Source organism: Capsicum annuum, chromosome 4 (assembly GCF_002878395.1).
Source record: "Capsicum annuum cultivar UCD-10X-F1 chromosome 4, UCD10Xv1.1, whole genome shotgun sequence".
Lineage (NCBI taxonomy): Eukaryota > Viridiplantae > Streptophyta > Magnoliopsida > Solanales > Solanaceae > Capsicum > Capsicum annuum.
The window spans coordinates 56904853-56923694 of NC_061114.1; positions in this window are offsets into that span (position 1 = coordinate 56904853).

Below are 18842 nucleotides of genomic sequence, written 5' to 3' on the forward strand. Positions count from 1 at the left end.
AGACTTCTGCACTTTTTTTCGAAAGGCTACAGGGAATTTAAGAAATGTTTCCTTTATTTCATATCTTATATCATGTATTAGAATTTTTCTCTAAGAAACTTATACAGATTTTTATCATGCTCCATTTATGCCAACTCTTTCTAGTTTTGAGATAACAGAAATAGTCAAGATTAAATTCTTACAGATAGAGTTTTCTCAGACAATCCCCATAGACAGTTATAGGATTGCACACATGCTCAAAATTATCCTATCAGTGCTTTTAAGTTCTGAGGTTTGAAATATTTCATTCATGTTCATGAAAATACTACACTAAGCCAAAGTTATATGTGTTTTCAGATCCCTTCTCAAAATTCTATGACAGCATGTGACCTAGAGTTAAAAGCAAGAACCTAGAAGTTTAACAGTAGTAAGTGGGGATAGTTTTTACCTGGATTTATTATATTATGTATCCATGGGGCTAGTTGTATGAAAGGTGAATTAGTAGGCTTGAAACAGTGTATGCAAGAATTTAAGTTTGTTGATTCAAAATTATATATTATTGATGTTGGGTATGTTGGTATATGGTAATTCTCATGGTTAAGGGAAAATATAAGTTTAGTGATGTGATATCAGTAGGCTATGAAGGAAAAACAATAGATTACGTATTTAGTGAGGCAAGTATGTTGTCAAGAAGGGTGTAAGTATATGATGATTGTTGAAGCTGAAGAAAGTTAAGGATAGTGTATGTTAAGGGAGTGTTTAAGAATTAAGTTAGTATCGTTCATTAAAGGTTTAGGGATATCCATGTTAAGTGTTAGAATCTAAGTTTGAATCTTTGAAGCTCTAGATGGTGTAAACTCATGGTATAGTGATACTCCAGAGAAATTTAACTCAATCACTGTTCAAGTTAATGTATGATGACTATTGGGACTATAGAAAGTTAAGAGTTCTATCTCAGAAGAAAGTACTAGTAGAGGGTTGTACACTTTCAGGTGCAGTATTTCAAATAAGTTAGTATTGATGTGTATTGTTATATCTCGAGCTCTAGAGTAGAGTTATTGCAAATCAGTTAGAGTTTATTAAGTGGTTCACAGACTTAGAATGGTGTCTTAAAGCTAAGGGGGAGATGATAGAACAAGTAACCAAGTCAGGCTCTCAGATTCTAGTAGTGTTACCAGAGTATTGTAGAACATCAGTAGGGGAGGAAGATGCCTAACCCATTCTTATCTCAGTGTAAAGTGTCGTATTTCAGTCATCATGACATCTACTCATGCCTTACATGTCAGCTCCATGATCATAGTTTATGTTCATGCACATCATAGAGAATCATGTGCGCCTCCACTCCTAGTATAAGGATTTTCAATTCACTCAGCAGTATGAATTATATTCCCTAAAGTATGAACTCCAAGATCAATTTATGTAGCTCATGACTCATGTACTCATTCTTTACAGTATGTTCAGTTCTAGGTACATATGCTACACTTCTAATGGTCATCGAAATTCAGATTTATGTTATTTATGTCCTCAGTTTAGATCTCTTTGATGAATTCATATCGTTGGTACTATATTCCTCAGGCCTTAGTTAAGTGTCAAAATCATGCATAGTATTTATTTCATGCTTCAGTTGCGCATGTTCTAACCTTTCAATGACCTCTCCTTATGAAATGATAGTGGTGATGGATAATTATTTAGATGGGAGAGAGTAAATGTTTCATGTTAGGGAAATATTGTAGTATGCTTGTTGTATTACAGGCTATAAGTGTGAAGGATGATTGAGGTAGAACTTTTGTATATATCATGGTTAGTTGAGAATTTTGTGTGTGTTTTCTTGGGGTAGTGCATGGAAGTTGTTAAAGATTGAGGTTTAGAGAATATGAGAAAGATGTTTTATGGTTGTTTGCCTAGAAGTCTATATGTGGTTCTGAAGATAGGTTTGAATGTCATGTTGGTGTATAAGTGGATAAATTCATTGTGCATTAGTGAATTCCTAGTAAGAGGTAGAATGTAGTTGAAGTGGTAATAAGAATCATTCATGCGATGAAAGATGTGAAACACGCATGGGGTATTGAATTCATGGTTCAAACTATTATTATGGTGTTATGTGCAGTAACTTATAGTTTAGGGTTAGGCTTGAACGTGAAGAGGGTATGTAGTTCAACTTAGACTTTGACTAAAGTAATTACACGTACCCATGCGAGTATTTAAATAGGAGGCTAAGTTTGAATTAGGTGGATGCATTGCCTAAGGCCTAGTAATTCTACCCCAGCTTATGTTTCGTAGGCCTATGTTCCATGTTACAGAATTTTAGCCATGTTGAAATTCCTTATTCATATATCTTATTCGGATCATGCCCGAGAAATCTTTTCTTCCTAATATTATTACAACTTGTTGCAAAGAGTGTTGAGGAAATACTCAAGTTGAGTATGAACTTTCAGTATGAGTTAGTCCGTATAGCCAGCAATTCAGATTAGCAATCAGACAAACAAGTTCCTTTGGTTTTCCATCTTTCCATCTAGTCATACTATCTGAAGTCTCATGAATATGGCTATTCCATGAGGTAATTTATTCACGTCATGCAAGTTGTGAATTAAGTTCAGTCCAAACATCATGTTTTAGATTCATCTATTTATTCATGAATCAGTTCATAAGTGTTCAGTGCATAATCTCAGTTTTCCAAGTATTCCAGCTCAGACGGTGTAATACCCCTTGTACAAGTCAGCTCAGAAATTGGTTTCATGATAAAAGTTATAATATTTCAGCTCAGCTATATCCTTCATTACCATACATTCCATGTGTACATTATTCCATACTTATAAGACTTCAATAAAATTTCTTATCCGTCATTCGAGTACAAATGATTCCAAGGGGGAGAAAATGTAACATCTCGGATTTTTGGGCTAGACTTCGAATCGTTGTTCCTACATGTGTAAACTTTAATCTCATGATTTGTATGTTAATACATGTTTCATTATCATTACCCTAGTGTGTTAATTACTTTCGAGGGGGAAATGTTTATAGGAATAACTTAGAACAAAGTTCAGCTAAGAGCCTTTGATTCAGCCAAATCTTTGTATTTGATTCTACAAGGATCTACTTTGAATGTATATAACTTTTTCTCTATGTGAAATTTTTCAGCTCACAACCCACCAAATGATAGATAATTGAGTTATCTTTCCAATTATACAAAATTCACCTTAATACTCTACACGAGTGAAAAGTTATGACCTTTTTCGTGGGAGGAAGTAAGGGTTCGTGAAATGGCCGCGGCGCGTCGATCTCTCACCCAGAATAAGGGGCGCGACGCAAAGATCTCTTCCCTGGGATAACGAACGTGACGCGGAGCTTACTCCCCCATAATTTCAACTTCTTGAGGGTCAAGGGATAATTTGGTCCTTTCCTCTCAACCCCAAACGTCCAAAGCATGAATTATAATACTAAAAGGGCATTATTTGCCTATATTCCTCAAAATTTCTCACATAGAAACCCTCTTCTTCCCAAAAATGAAATATTCAACTTTGTCTCCAAGAATTCTAGTATCTAAGCTCAAAATTCAAGTTTTTCTTCCTGGATTCAAGCTTCAATTACAAGATTTCTCCAAGAATTCATCTAATTAAGGTATGTGTGATGTTTATCCATGGGTCTCTTTCACCCATGGAGACCAAAACCCCTCATTTGGCTTAATTCCTGAGTTTATACATGTTCAAAGAAAAATAAATCCATGAATCCCTTGTCAATTCAATTACAAATTATGTTTTCAAGTGTTTCCAAGTGGAATGAGTCATATCATGTTTTTAGTGTAGCAAATTTCCATGTCATGTTGAAGTGAATTTTATGTTAAACCCCAAATTTATGAATTGCCATGTATCATATTATTTTTATTATTTTAAGATATTCCCATGTTCATGTTCATGATTTCACATATTGATGAAATGACCATGCTTTTGGGTTTGAACCATGATTCCATACTATAATTTTTAAGTTTTGTTATCGTAATTTATGGTCATTTAGTGCTGATGGGTTATGAACACCCGATACCTATGTGTTTTACATGATTTCTATTTTTCAAGTAACAAGTCAGTCAGACCATGGTTTTAATATCATATTCAGAACACCATGATCATGTTGAGCATTTTTAATTTATATGTTATAATTACCTCAGAATCCGTATACACTGTTATTTTTATAATACTATGACCTGAGCTTATCAGTTATCAATTATCAGTGCATACACCAGTTAGTATTTTAGTGTCTTTTAGTTGGGAATAGGATTTAGCACAGAGTGGGAAGTATGGATTCAGCACATCCTACTTCTCCAGAAATTACGTGCCACCGCAGGTTTATGTTTAGGGGCCTCGCTAGAGACTATTCCCCTTGACCAATATGGGTTAAATTTAGTAATCACGCCAATTCAGGTTCTATTCTGATAGCGAGGATAGAACAGCCCTATTGAACGTAGGTCAGGTGTTGAACTCCATGATAGCTCACATGGTTTATGTCGGTTACATGAAATCTCCCACAGTTTTAGTCAGTATTCAGTATGTCTCAGCTCAGGTTTGCTTGGCCAAAGCATATAGATTTTTTTGTTATTCAGTTATACAGAATTCAGTCTTTCAAATTACAGATTATCTGAGAAATATGTTTTTTCTTGGTCTTGTATTTTCAGTTTTACGTGTCTATATTATTTTTCATGTGCAATACCCATGCATGATCCTCAGTTTAATTTTACAGTCTATTTAGTTTTATATAACATTTATGTACAGTATTCATGATTTACTATTTCTTAGTTTCAGTTCTACTTATTCAACAAAAGTGAAGATTTTAAGAAATTGAGTGTAGTAATTCACCAGCTTATTAGATTATATTTGTTACTCAAGTTTTAAGATACTCCAGCTTTCAGTTTATCGCATTCCCTTGGTGAGTCTACTAGCACTTAGCATGCATGTTTTAAGATTATGTATCTACTCAATTTTACTTCATTCACCCCCGCTTACTCGGTACATTCCAAAGTAATAATCCACATATATGTCTATGTGCTACATTGTGTCATACTATAGGTACCAGTTATAGCCTACATGACATAATCAGACAGTTTGTAGCTTCCAGCCAGCAGGTGATGAGTTCTCCTATTTTGCAGACTCCAATCAGATGTTATTTACGTACTTTATTTCATTATTCACATGTATTGATTAGTGGTAGTTGGAGGCATTTCCTATCTATCTATAGTCAGTATAGTTGAGGCATCATGGATAGTTAGTCAAAATCATGAAAAATGTAAATTCCAGTTTATTCTTTAGATTTTATCAGATTGTAAACTTTATCAGTATAATATTTATTCAGATTATGTCATGATTATATTTCTTTACAGCAAATTAGCTATTATATATATTCTAAATTAGTTTCTCAAGTATCATGCCAGTTCATGGGTTAGATTGGGATCACTTATGGTTCTAAGCACCGTATTACGACTAGGGGGTAGTCTCGGATTGTGACATTAAGTGTGTGTAAGTGAAAAGGAAAAGAGTGAAAGTAAAGCCCCAATTAAATAGTTTTTGGTGTTGCCAGTTTATTTGTTGCTGAGAGGGAGTATTGAAATAAATAGAACCTTGTTCAAAAGTTTATTATGAATAGTTAACACTCCCGACGTAAAATATGTAAGCTAGCTTAAATAGATGGGGAGGAACAAAGAGAAAAGACATAGGGTGACAGAAATTACTGAAAAATAGAGTAGTTGGAGAATATTTCTGTGTAAAGTGTGATGTATTAAATCTCTTAGGAAAGATAGTCACTATATTTCTAAGAATAGTACCTACATGTCCCGTAGCCTACATTAAAACTTTGAAAGTCCTACTTGATCCTAAGCATTGATATTCTAACATTAATAGAGTACTACACTAAGGGCAATCTTATGGTTCATCCTATGTCATATGTGAATACTTTAGGAGAGTGAGTGGAATATGATTTTTATACCCATTCTTGTGATATATTCCATAGGAGTGAGCGAATATAGGTAACTCTCTTGTTATGAGGGCGCATGTTAGTGATAGCTAGGTGACTTGTATCATTTCTTGGTTGAATAATCATGATTTTACCAACATCATAGAGTCCATACTTTAGGTTAGGAAGTCTGAAAGTAGTATTCCCGTGTTTTCATTTGTGATATGACATGTTTAGGATGAAATTGATGATTCATGAGTAGTTATTCTGGTTCCAACTTAAGTATTTTATTAGGGTAGTGACGTGATGTTATTGTGTGTTGATCATACTTATATAGAATTGTTCGAGGGCGAACAAGACTCTATTTGTGGAGTGGTGATCTTGGGCATAATTATACGTCCAAGTGCTAATCATTACACTTACATGCACTTAATTCATGAGCTAAATTGCTTACAACATCTTGAATTTGAGCTAAATTCGTATTTCTGAACTGGTAGATATGATTAGTGTTGCAGGAGTGGAATTCGATAAAAATGAGGTTGATTAAGCATTAACACTAAGTTTGTAGATGATAAAAGGAATCATAAGCAAAATTGTGACCTAAACGAGCTTAAAAAGAGTACAATCACATTTGTAAAGAATAGGACAAGAAACAAAAGATGAAGAGTGCAGTTTGGAGCTGAAATGAGGAATTGAACATTGGAGTGTGTCACGCCCAAGGTGCCCCACAATTAGGGCGTGGCACATTGATGGCAAACTTCAGAAGGCAATTTCAATTACGCATCCGCGTTAAGGGTGTGCCACACCCATGTGGATTCGCAATAAGGGCATGGCATGTTGAAGTATCTAAAATATGAATTTTGACCCAACTATAAATAGGATACCTTGTATTATTTTGATGCATCTTTTGTCTACATTAATCAAGGAGAAAAACATACAAGGGCTTTGAATTAGGGTTATTTTACCATTCAACTTTTCTACTTTTATTTTGGTATGAATATTTTGAATTCTTGGGTGTTGATTATGAACATGAGTGGCTAATTTTTCTTATTCTGGGGTTGAGGCCAAATGCATGATTGTATTTCATTGTTTTTTAGTTGGTTAAATATTGGCTTATCATATGGGTTGTTCTTAATCTCTTGTTCTTACTATTTTGATGATTGACCTCCATTGAAATATATCCTTAATCCTCTTGTGAACTTGGGAGGAGAATCACTAGGATAGACCGGAGAGGTTAAGGAATAAGTTCTTATATTTTAATTATTGAAAGATTTGATTCACGTCTAGGATAGGAATATACTTAAAACCCTTATTCAGTTCAATTACGGGAAGATAGTGTAAAGCATCTAAAATGAATTATTGCATTCCCACTCAACGATGTAGATGTGATATCCTTTTAGGTAGATAATTAAAGGCTAGAAAGACCATGATCGTATTATTAACCCTGTGAATCAACAACCCGATAAGCAATATGACCAACAAAAGGATGACTATTTACATGATTGTTGAGAGTACCTTAACCCTGGAATTTCCTCTCGATATTGATTACACTCTTGCTTATGTTACGATTGTTACACTTTATTAACTTTTCACGTATTACTAGTTGCTATACTTTCATCAACTCTTTGATACTTTACAACGCTTGTTTGAAAAATTATCGACAACTAAATTAAGTAAATTGCTAAAACTATAGATCCTGTGGGTTCAACATCTGGCTATTTTAGAGTCACTATATTACTTGTCTGACCACGTACACTTGCATGTGCAGTAGGCTGCAATACTGGGCTATGATTTTTATAATTCGCTTAAAAACATGCTTTTTATCCTGCCTGAATAAGTCCGTTAGCCCGTGGGGCTTGAGAAATATGGGATAGGATGGCCCGTGGGCCAAAGAAAAAATGATGAAAAAATAGAATAGAGTACTAAGAATAGCAAAGGAATCTAGACTCAAAATCTATTTAGTCTGAGAAGGAATCTTGGTACTCAATTCTAAGATAGAATAGAATAGAGTACTAAGAATAACAAAGGAATCTATTTAAGGAATCGCATACGTTTGATGAAGATGATGTGGTTGTGTTGAATACGCCATAAGTGTCACGAGAGATTTTTTTCTGAGAAGTTCATTTTCACTTTTAATGGATTAAATACTGATATTTTTTTGTGTTTTATTGTGATCTATTGAAACAAAGTTAGGTTAATATTGTTATTTAGCTAGTTATATATTACTCGTTAATTGTTTAGTTTGTTTATCAATATCTCTATTTGGTCTAAATTTTGTGTCAAAAGTTATTTAATTTCATAGATTATTAGGACTTTTTTTTGTAAATTTGAAACTTGATTAACAAGTAGTAACTTCATGTAATATTATATTTTAAATATTTATATAATTATATTTGAAATTTTAAATTAAGATTATAAAAATAATATATTTTAAAAAGTGGGTTGCCCCGTGAAGGCCGTCAACCCACAGAGTGATGGGATTGGCTTGTTGTTTTTTGGTCTGTCATCTTGATGTGTCATCTCGATCTGGTCCATTAAACTTCAAAGCCCACGTGGGCAGCCCTAAAAGGCTGGATCAGCTCGTATTGACAGCTCTATTTCATATGCTACACATTTAGATTTTTTAGAGTACTACCCATGTGAATCACTCTTCTAGTTCCTTATTCTAAGGCTTAATTACCTACCTATTTCATATTCTATCAAAGCGAAAAGGTAAAAAGAAAACTTTACCAAAACTTTACCAATTAGTCAACCAAATAAAATAGTACTCCCTCCATCTCAAATTATCCGTCCTAAATTTTCTAATTTGATTTCTCATTTTACTTGTCTTTTTTCATTAATCAGGAAGGGATAATTATTTTTTTTCATGTTTTACCCTTTGCATTAATTACTTTTTCTTCAAATTAAAATGTAAATATTATTTAATAGGGGTATAATAGTAAACTAGGCATGTTATTATTTCTTTTTCTTAATCAATGTTTCATCTTAATTTGGGACGGGTAATTTGGAACGGAGGAAGTAGCTTATTTTAAATTTACAAGTATATGATATACAAGTTTGGAGTTTAAGGTAATTTAGATTTATGTTCGTACTAATTATATGCAACCTAATTTCTAAGTATGAGAACATGAGTAACGAATACCGCTTGAAATTTATTGGTGTTAGTAATATTTATCATATATTTATTTTATACTTAATGAGATGATTACTATCATAAATACATATACTTTATTTTGGATCAAAGTTTTAAAATTCTTTATTTGAAATCAATTAAAAAAATAAATTTATGAAAAAATATTAGGTTCGTGCACAGCAAGGGTGTGCACGAGATTTTCCTCACTAGTATGTATATGTATATTTATTTTATATATATATATATATATATATATATATATAAAATCGATTGTCGGACTTACTTTATTTCTATCATTCAAATTTTTTATTGTTTGTCTCTTGGTTGTGCTTCTGTCCACTGAAAAACAATGGAGTCAACTAATAACCAGGAGAATTATGGCTAGGGAACTACACGAGCGACCTACTCTATTTATGAACTTCTTAATGTTTGGAGAAGATGCAATAACACTATCTAGGGGCACATTTGTAACTGCGACAATACAAAAATGTCATCTGAAATAATTGAGTGTAAAGCGTTTGTAGATGTCTTTTTAAGTAAGTCCTCAAATCTCTAAGGCAAACTTCCAAATGATGTTCTTTTAAATGATTAGGTTTTGTATCTTGTTTTTTAGCTGATGTTCTTTTAAATGATTAGGTTTCTATCTTGTTTTTTAGCTGAACACACTGGGGAGGGGATAGACAAAGACAAAGTTATCCCATGGATTGAGATATCTCATTAGATATATGGGATAATTTATCCAAGCATTTTTTATATTTTTAATATTTTTATATTATAAATTATGAGATAAATAATTTCGAAGCTATCTAATACCCCAAATCAAACGTAGAATTAAGTAATCTTAAATTTTATTTCGAAATACCAAAATAATCCCTTAAACAAGTAATTGGGATTTGTTACATTATTCTATATTCTTCCACATTATAAGTTTGCCTTACCGAAAATTCCGACTTCAACAAGCAAATTCCGAATACTACTCGATTTTTGCGAAATCAAACCGAAATTTTTTTTTTTTTGGGGGGGTGGGGTAAAATATCAAAATTAATTCAATTTGCTTCTGTTTCGTCTAGTTTGCCTTAATTAGGATTTAGCTCAATTGTGCCTGTAAATAACATCATTTCAGTAATGCAATTATACATACACAAATTAAATAACTATAAAATACCTAAAATAATTAATATAATGCATATGTGCATATATAAATTCAAATTTGCATGGTTAAATTACTCTCCTATCCTAATTTACGTGACACTTTTTGAATTTAAACTCCTTAGCCTTGATAGTGCATTTGGTTTGGACACAGAATCTTTCGGTTTTTCAAATAAATTCTACACTTCTAAAAAAACGTAAGAAAATATTAGTATAAATTATAATAATTAATAACTTAAAATGTTTAAAAGGTATTTAACATCATTGTGTTCAAAAATTAATTTGTTTGGCCTAAAATCCGAATGCTATCTACATTTCTTAAAAAATTGAAAACCAATTCATCAAATTACTAACGGCGAAAAATGAAAACTTTCATTCCAGTTCAATAATTGAATACTCGAAAAAGGGTCTAAAATACCCTTCAACTATGTGAAATGGTGCAAAAATATTTTCCGTCTATCTATTGGACCTAAAATATCTTTCCTGTCTACCTATTGGGCCTAAACCTATTGAGTCTATCTTTTCCTTTTATTTAGATCAACTTAATCTCACTTCATTAATGACATGTCTTTTTTATTGAAAAATTAATAATTAATTAAAACAATTAATTTATATCAACACTGACTAAAACTTCTCTCAGGTTTCAAGCCTTCAATTATTTAAATGAATTAGTAAAGTTCGTATAGTTATTCCAGAATTAAATTGTATTCCCGACTTTATGTTTGTGTGCTGACAATTTTGATGTGTTTCCTCGACAATAGATTTATTTATTGCAAATTCGTTTTACCAAGAAAGAGTTCTTGTCCGTTCATTATATCCTTTGCAAAAGATCAGTATAGTGAAAATATATGCTTCTCTATGATGTGTGGAACTTACCATAATTTTCTTTTCTCCATATCTTATATCGGGGAAGATGTTGTTGCACAATATGTCGAAGGTTGGAATTAGATGACTCCAACAAGGCGAGGACAGAGTTATTGTAATCTTCACTATAAAACGAGTGGGAATTATCATGAATAACTTGAAATTGCATTTGGAATTTAAAATTATCAAATCTCTTAATTGTAACTGCATTTGAAATATGTAATAAAATGTTAACTTTAAATTGCCATGTAAAACATTTGAAATTGCATCAATTTCTTCATTGCAATTCTTCTCTTTTGACATTTAAAATTACCATATGAATACATATAAAGGTATCTCACTTGACGGAGACATCGTGTTTATGAGATTTTAGTCAAGAATCTCACTAAAATTATCAGAGTTACTACCTAAGATGTTTTTACATATTAATTATTTTAATTAATTATTAGTTGGTCAATAAAAAGTATCATTAGTAAAGTGAGATTAGGTTGATTTGTTAAATAAAAGGGTAAAATAGTCCCTATAGGTAGATGGGGAGGGTATTTTATGAAATTCAAGGGGGGTGAATTGAAAATTTTTATGAATTGACTATTAAGCCTTCACAGTCGATTTGCCTGCAAATCAGTATACTTCACAAAATAAATTAGATATAACTAAATAGACAAGTAAATAATCAACATGAAATAAGAATACGAAGATTTATCCTGGTTCGAAACACCAATATGGTGCCTACTTCCAGTTCCGTTGGGTTTCAAAATTTCCTTAGATCTTTCAAAGTGGAGTTCGAGTACAATGGTGATGAACAAGTTCTGAAGTCTCCTTTTGTTCTTCAAATCTTATGATACAGCCTCAGTTTGTATTACAAAGTTGTCTCGATCTTATTCTTTGTATAACAATTATAAACTCAGAAGTACAAAGCTTTGTGAGACTGAGATTGAGATTCTTTTTTGAAGTTGCGTAAGTGCTTTGATCTTTGGTCTCTTTCTTTTATACTCTTCGGCTGCTTTGGCTTCTATTCTTCATAGAAAACCTAAGAGATTTCTTCTCAATCAAGGATTTGAATTGAATCCTTGATTGAGGAATGTCACCATAAAGTATGTCCATATCAGATATGTCCATACGTGGTGTAGCTTCCACAATCATACATGCCAATATCAAATATGTCCATGTACAGGATATGGCTTCTTTTCTTTTGATTTTAGTCTTGATTGATTTGGTTTTTCGTGATTCTGGAAAGTCAGTAATCATTGTGATTAATGTTGTGGTCTTCTTTTCTTTTGCTCTTGTTCTTGATTGACTCACTTGTCATAAGTCTTGGAAGCCAATAATCTCCATGATTGATGTTCTTCCAATCTTGGAGCCAGCTTTCTTGTGAGTACTACTTTCTTCCTTTTTGGATTAATTCTATTTGGTCCTTTATATCTTTAGTGTATCGTGCAAGATATTTGTTTATTAGTTTGTCCTTATTAAAACATATAATGAGAATATGGAGCTAACAATCTCCCCCTTTTTTATAATGACAAATAATAAACATCAGTTGACTTTTCTATTTTTGATGATGTGCTCCTCTGCCTTGCAAGTGCCTCCGATGTTCCACCTTTTTAGCATCATTTGACTCTTATCCTTTGACAGCCGACTTTCTGCCCCTGTCTTGCAAGCACTTCTGATTTCCATCTTTTCCTTGAGCATCAGTTGACTTTTATCCTTTGATAGTTGACTGGATCCCCCTGACTTGCAGAAACCTTTGATGTTCCTGTCTTTCTTCCTCTTTTGGAATAATCAAAAAGAACAATATAGTAAAAAAGAAATGCAGTAGAAATACAATAGATAAACAGTCTAATTGATTACCAAAGGATTAGGCAAAATAAAAAGTATGGCAAACAGTGTGTTAAAAATTATTTTATAACCCCCAAAAAAATAAGGGACAGGACCCCCCTTTGAATAAAAGTCATCATTCACCACTTAGCTAGAAAGTATGTGAGGGTATTGTGCATGTTATGGTATAATTTGTGATAAGAATTTTTAATACTTTTTAAAAAGTAAGAGTAGGAGTTCTAGACTGAAATTCCAAGATCATTATTTAAGGAGTTGACTTGAGACTTAAGGGAGTACATGCGAGTGAAAAACTTGATGCATTCTTGTTTATATCTGTCGAGGGTCAGCTTTACAAAGCCTATGTCAGTGTTGGTGCTCTTCCTAAGGTCCAGCAACTTGAAAGTCGACTCCTGAAGCAGCATTACACCTTTCTCAATAGACTTTAAGCAATCTTTGAGTTCCTTCAGGTCCTTCAACATATTAATCATGGGGTTAGAAACAGACTTGTTTACCTTAAGGAGTTTAGATTTTTCTCAGGCAGAATCATTTTTACACCATTCGTTATCGACCAAAACATATTTTATACTGACAAAGGTTTTGGAGTCATAAGTAGCAAAGACTTCTACCGGGGGTAAGCAGATAGATCAATATAGAAATACAAGAGAATCCAGGTAATCAGCAATCCATGTGGCAGACTGGCGGAGGCATGAACATCTGATGCACTCTCAAGCATATATTAACGAATCCAAGTGGCCTAAATTATCTTGTGCTTTTTCACCATACAATACTGGACAAACATATTGCAACAGGTTATGTTGCTGAGGGATCCCTTCCTTGGGATCAGTGTGGTGTTGATGATGTAGGCCATGATGCGGTACTTAAAACATAGAGACAAGGGACCAAAATTGGACGATACTGTGTCGGGGTTAGACAGGACCTTTTTAGCTTCTTCAATACTTAATTCAAAATCTTCGAGCTAGGTACCATTCATAAAGGGAATCACACTAGAGATCTTTGTATCAAATACCTTTTAAAATAGAAAATCGTTTAGTATGATTTTTGTGCCAAGCACAAGCATCTCAAGTTCGCCAATGTCAGGAGAGGGGCAGAGATTGGCTTAAAACATTAGGATGGGATCCTCATAAACTTCAGTCCACAAAGATGAAAAAACAGTGACTAGTCTTGAAATTTTAAAAGGTGACTGAAATTACAATGAGCTTTCTTTAATTGACAGAGATTAACTATGCGACTGGGTACAATGGAGTATTTTAGAAGGCACAAAATTTATCTTTTTGAGAGCATGTCCAAAATTTGTGCATGTCCTTGGGATGAAAGAATTTTAGGGAGGTTGAATGAGGTTTCTTGATTGAAGAGGCTGGGATGTGGAGTGGAAGTTTTTTTATGATAGTTGACTGATGAGAATTCGACAAAGATTCATTAGAGGATTTGGAGATGAGAATATGATTTTGAAACACTAGCCATGGAACGAGTTCCTGTCATAGGAAAAATTTTGAATCAGGGTTTTAAAAGGATGGAGAAGAAAATTAAGGAATAAGTAAGAGAATCAAGGGAGAGAAGAGGGATATAAGGAATGAGGCGACTGTTAGGAAAAGGAAATGTTGGGAAAAGATGAACGGAGAGAAGTAAAAGATATGACTGTTGGAAGGGATAGGACGACAGAAGGGGGATATTGGGAAGGTAAAAGGGTGCAGTGACAGCAGAGGTGGCATGAGAAGTGGTGAAGGTAATGATGACACTTCCTTTTGAAAACCAGTTTTCAAAATTGAAAATAGAGCAAAAAAATCTGAAAATAATAAAAAAAAATTCCAAAGGTAAAGACTTATAAGTCATTAATGCTTATAATACCAAGTCTTTTTCTAAGGAAGCAAAGTCTTTCTTCTAACAACAATTTTGTAAAAATATCTGCCAATTGATTTTCGGAGTCAACAAATATTAAAGAAAAATATTTATTTTCTACATGATCTCGAATGAAATGATGTTTAATATCAATGTGTTTAGCCCTAAAATGACGCTGAGTATATTTAGATAGAATAATAGCACTAGTGTTATCACATATTATGGGTACAATTCAAAGGACAAATTAAAATCAAGTAGTTAATGCATAATCCATAAAATTTGAGCACTACAACTTTCAACGGGTATGTATTCAGCTTCAGTTGTTGATAGAGCAACTAAAGTTTGCTTTTAGATGTGCCATGAAATCAGGGCATCACCAAGAATTTTACAAGTTACACTAGTGTTTTTTCTATCATTTTTATCACATGCAAAGTCAGTGTATGAATATTCAATTAAATCAAAATGAGAAGAGCACGGGTACCATAGTCCAGTATCCTGGGTTCCAATGAGATATCGAATGATTTTTTTGACGGAATTCAGATGAGATTTTTTAGGAGCTGACTGGAACCTTGTGCACTTATATACACTGAACATAATGTCTGGTCGACTAACGGTCGAGTAGAGTAGTGAGCTAAGCATTCCTCTATATGTCTTCTCATCAACATCTTTTCCAGATGAATTTGAATCAAAACTTGTGGATGGACTCATTGGAGTTTTTCATGCCAAACTTTTTGATAAGTTACTTTGTGTATTTGGCTTGATTAATGAAAGTACCTTTGGATGTTTGCTTGATTTGTAATCCCAAGAAAAATGTGAACTCTCCCAAGATGCTCATTTCAAATTCTCTTTTCATTAGATTAGCGAAATTCTCACATAAGGAGATGTTAGGACTACCAAAAATAATATCATCAACATAAATTTGCACAATAAAAAGATTTGAGTTGAGCTTTTGTATAAACAAAGTTGTATCAATTTTATCTCTTTGAAAATTATTATTTAACAAGAAAGTACTCAACCTCTCATACCAAGCCTTTGGAGCTTATTTGAGACCGTAGAGTGCTTTTGATAATTTGAAAACATGATTTGAATAAGATAGATTTTCAAAACTGAGGTTATTTTACAAAGGCTTCTTCATAAATAAATCCATTTAAAAGGGCATTTTTGACATCCATTTGACACAACTTAAAATATTTGTAGCAGTAAAAGCTAACAAAATGCGAATTAATTCTATCCATATTACCAGAGGAAAGGTTTCATCATAATCAATACCTTCTTGTTGTGATTTGCCTTGAGCTACAAGTCTGGCCTTACTTCTAATTACCTTACCTTCATTATTCAATTTGTTTATGTAGACCCATCTATTTCCAATCACTAAGCAGTTCTTGGGTATTTCAACTAGAGTTCAAACTTGACTTTGTTCGAATTGGTCTAATTCTTCTTTCATGGCCTCAACCCAGGATTCATCTTTGAGGGCCTCATCGGTATTCTTTGGTTCGATTTGAGATACAAGGGCAACAAATGCTTGCTTTCTCAAAGAGTCTCTTCTCTACATCCTATCATCTAGATTCCCAATGATGAAATCATTTGGATAGCTAGAATTTCGCTTCCATTCTCTTGGAACATTTGGTTTGACTATTTTTACTGTGAGAGTCAACTCTAGAGGGGATGTAGTCGATTCATCTTGTGTTGGCTCGGGAATTATGCTAGCATTGGCTCCAGATTATTGATCACTCACCTGTTCTTCATCAATACATAAGCTCATAGAAGGGTGATTAGTTTCATCAAATACAATATGCATAGATTCTTTAACACATAATGTTCTTTTATTGTAAGCCCTGTAAGCGCGACTAATGGAGAGTACCCAAGAAAAATACCTTCATCACTTCATGGATCAAATTTTTCTAAGTTATTCTTACCATTGTTGTGTATGAAGCATTTGCATCCAAAAGTATGAAAGTAGCTAATATTTGGCTTCTTCCCTCTCCACAGCTCATAAGGTGTTTTTTTTAGGATAGGCCTGATGAGGCATCTGTTGATGATGTGATATGCTGTGCTTACTGCCTCTATCCAAAAATGATCTGGAAGGTTATGTTCTAGTAACATGGTTCTTGCAGTCTCCTGACAGAAATAATTTTTTCGTTCCACCACACTATTTTGTTAAGGAGACCAAGGTGATGAGAAGTTTTGAAAGTATCCATTTTGAGCACAGTATTCCTCGAAAGCTTTATTCTTAAATTTTCCTCCATGATCAATGTGTACGTAGGTGATGAAATGTCTTGCTCCTCATTGTACTTTCCTACAAAAGATCTCAAAATTTTTGAAAGTTTCATATTTAAAAGCGAGAAATATTACCCAGGTAAAATGAAAATAATCATCAACAATAACAAAAATATATTTTTTCCCACCAATACTCGTGGTCTTGGTGGGACCAAACAAATCCATGTGGATTGTACAATGTCTTTGACTTTGAATGATGTTCGGGTCTATTTACCCAATTGGCAAGCATAACAAATGTGATCCTTTTCAAACTTGAGTTTTGACAGACCTTTCACCAGTTCAAGTTTGGACAGTTTCTCAATGATATGCATACTGGCATGCCTAAGCTTTCTGTGTCACAACCAAGTGTTATTTGTTTGCACATTGAGGCAGGTTAAAGTAGCAAAATCAGGACTGTTGACACCTAATTTTGATCCTCCCATTCATCATTTTTCTCACTCAAGCGCCTATTTTGTTCGCGAGACCAAAATTGCTATTATTTACCTCTTTTTATAAAAATTGTGATTCTAGATAATATTTACATTATTTAAGTATGATTATTATTATTATTATTATCATCATCCTTATTATTACTATTATTTTTAATTATTTTTATGTTCATAATATAAGATTCTTCATTCGCAAATTTTTATTTAATTTTTTTTTTCATTTCTCATTCAGTTTATTTTATAAATATTTGATCAAATATTTAAGAGTTATTATTCTTTATTGTAAATTATTTTTTTACTATAAATATAAAGGTTGATTTATTAATTTAGTATTATTTTCTTCATTTAATAATTTAGTATTTATCCATTTTACATATTTATTTAGTCTTAAACAAGTTCAAAATTCAAATATTCCCATATCCTCCTAAAGTCTTTTCTTTAGGTAGAAGATTTTTTTTTTATTCTCAAAATCATTTCAAATAATTTTACATTATTTTACTCTCTCATATCTCTAAAATCCTTTTTACAAAATCAAAATTTTTAATATGAAAGAAAGTTTCTCCCTCCAAAATAACCCCTCCTATCATGGAGAAAATAATTCATTTCCTTATAGCACTCCTCTCCCTAACGTCTTTTTTTATGTTGTCCTACATATACTTGTTACCCTCTCTTTTTTTTGGTCAACAACTAGCCACAATAATGTAGACCTGGATACATACACAGACAGTGGAGAACACACAACTCCCTCACGCCACTCTCTCAGACAACACACGCAAACACTTACTCTCTCGATCACAAGATTTCAAGACCATCGCTACCACCAACAATAACCATGTGAATTCCATCGTCTTCTCCGGGAAGCCACCATTGTCTTTCCTATCCCATCCTTACTTAAATTACCGTGACAACAACCCCTACCACACTACTAGAAAAACAGCAAAAACCGACCACAATAAAGTGGTCGGAAAAAACTGACCACTTGTGGTCGATTTTTTATTTTAATTTTTTTTAAAAAAATATTAAAAAAGAGACCACATGTAGTCGCTTTTTTATTATAAAATATCAAAATAAATATTCCAATAATTTTAATATTAATTATTATATATTTTAAAAATAAAAATATTAAAAAAATAACAAAACTGACCACAAGTGGTCGGTTTTTATTAAAAAAAAATATTCTAAAAAGAGACCACTTGTGGTCGGCTTTTAAAAACGTTTTTATTTTTCTTTAGAAATAAAAAACCATCCACTTTTGGTCGGTTTTGAAACTAAAAAAAAAAATACTTTTAAAAATAATATTTATATGTAATAAAAATAATTATAGATATGTAATCAACTATATATATTATTTGTTTCATAAAAAATAATTATATATATAATGTAATATATATATATATATATATATA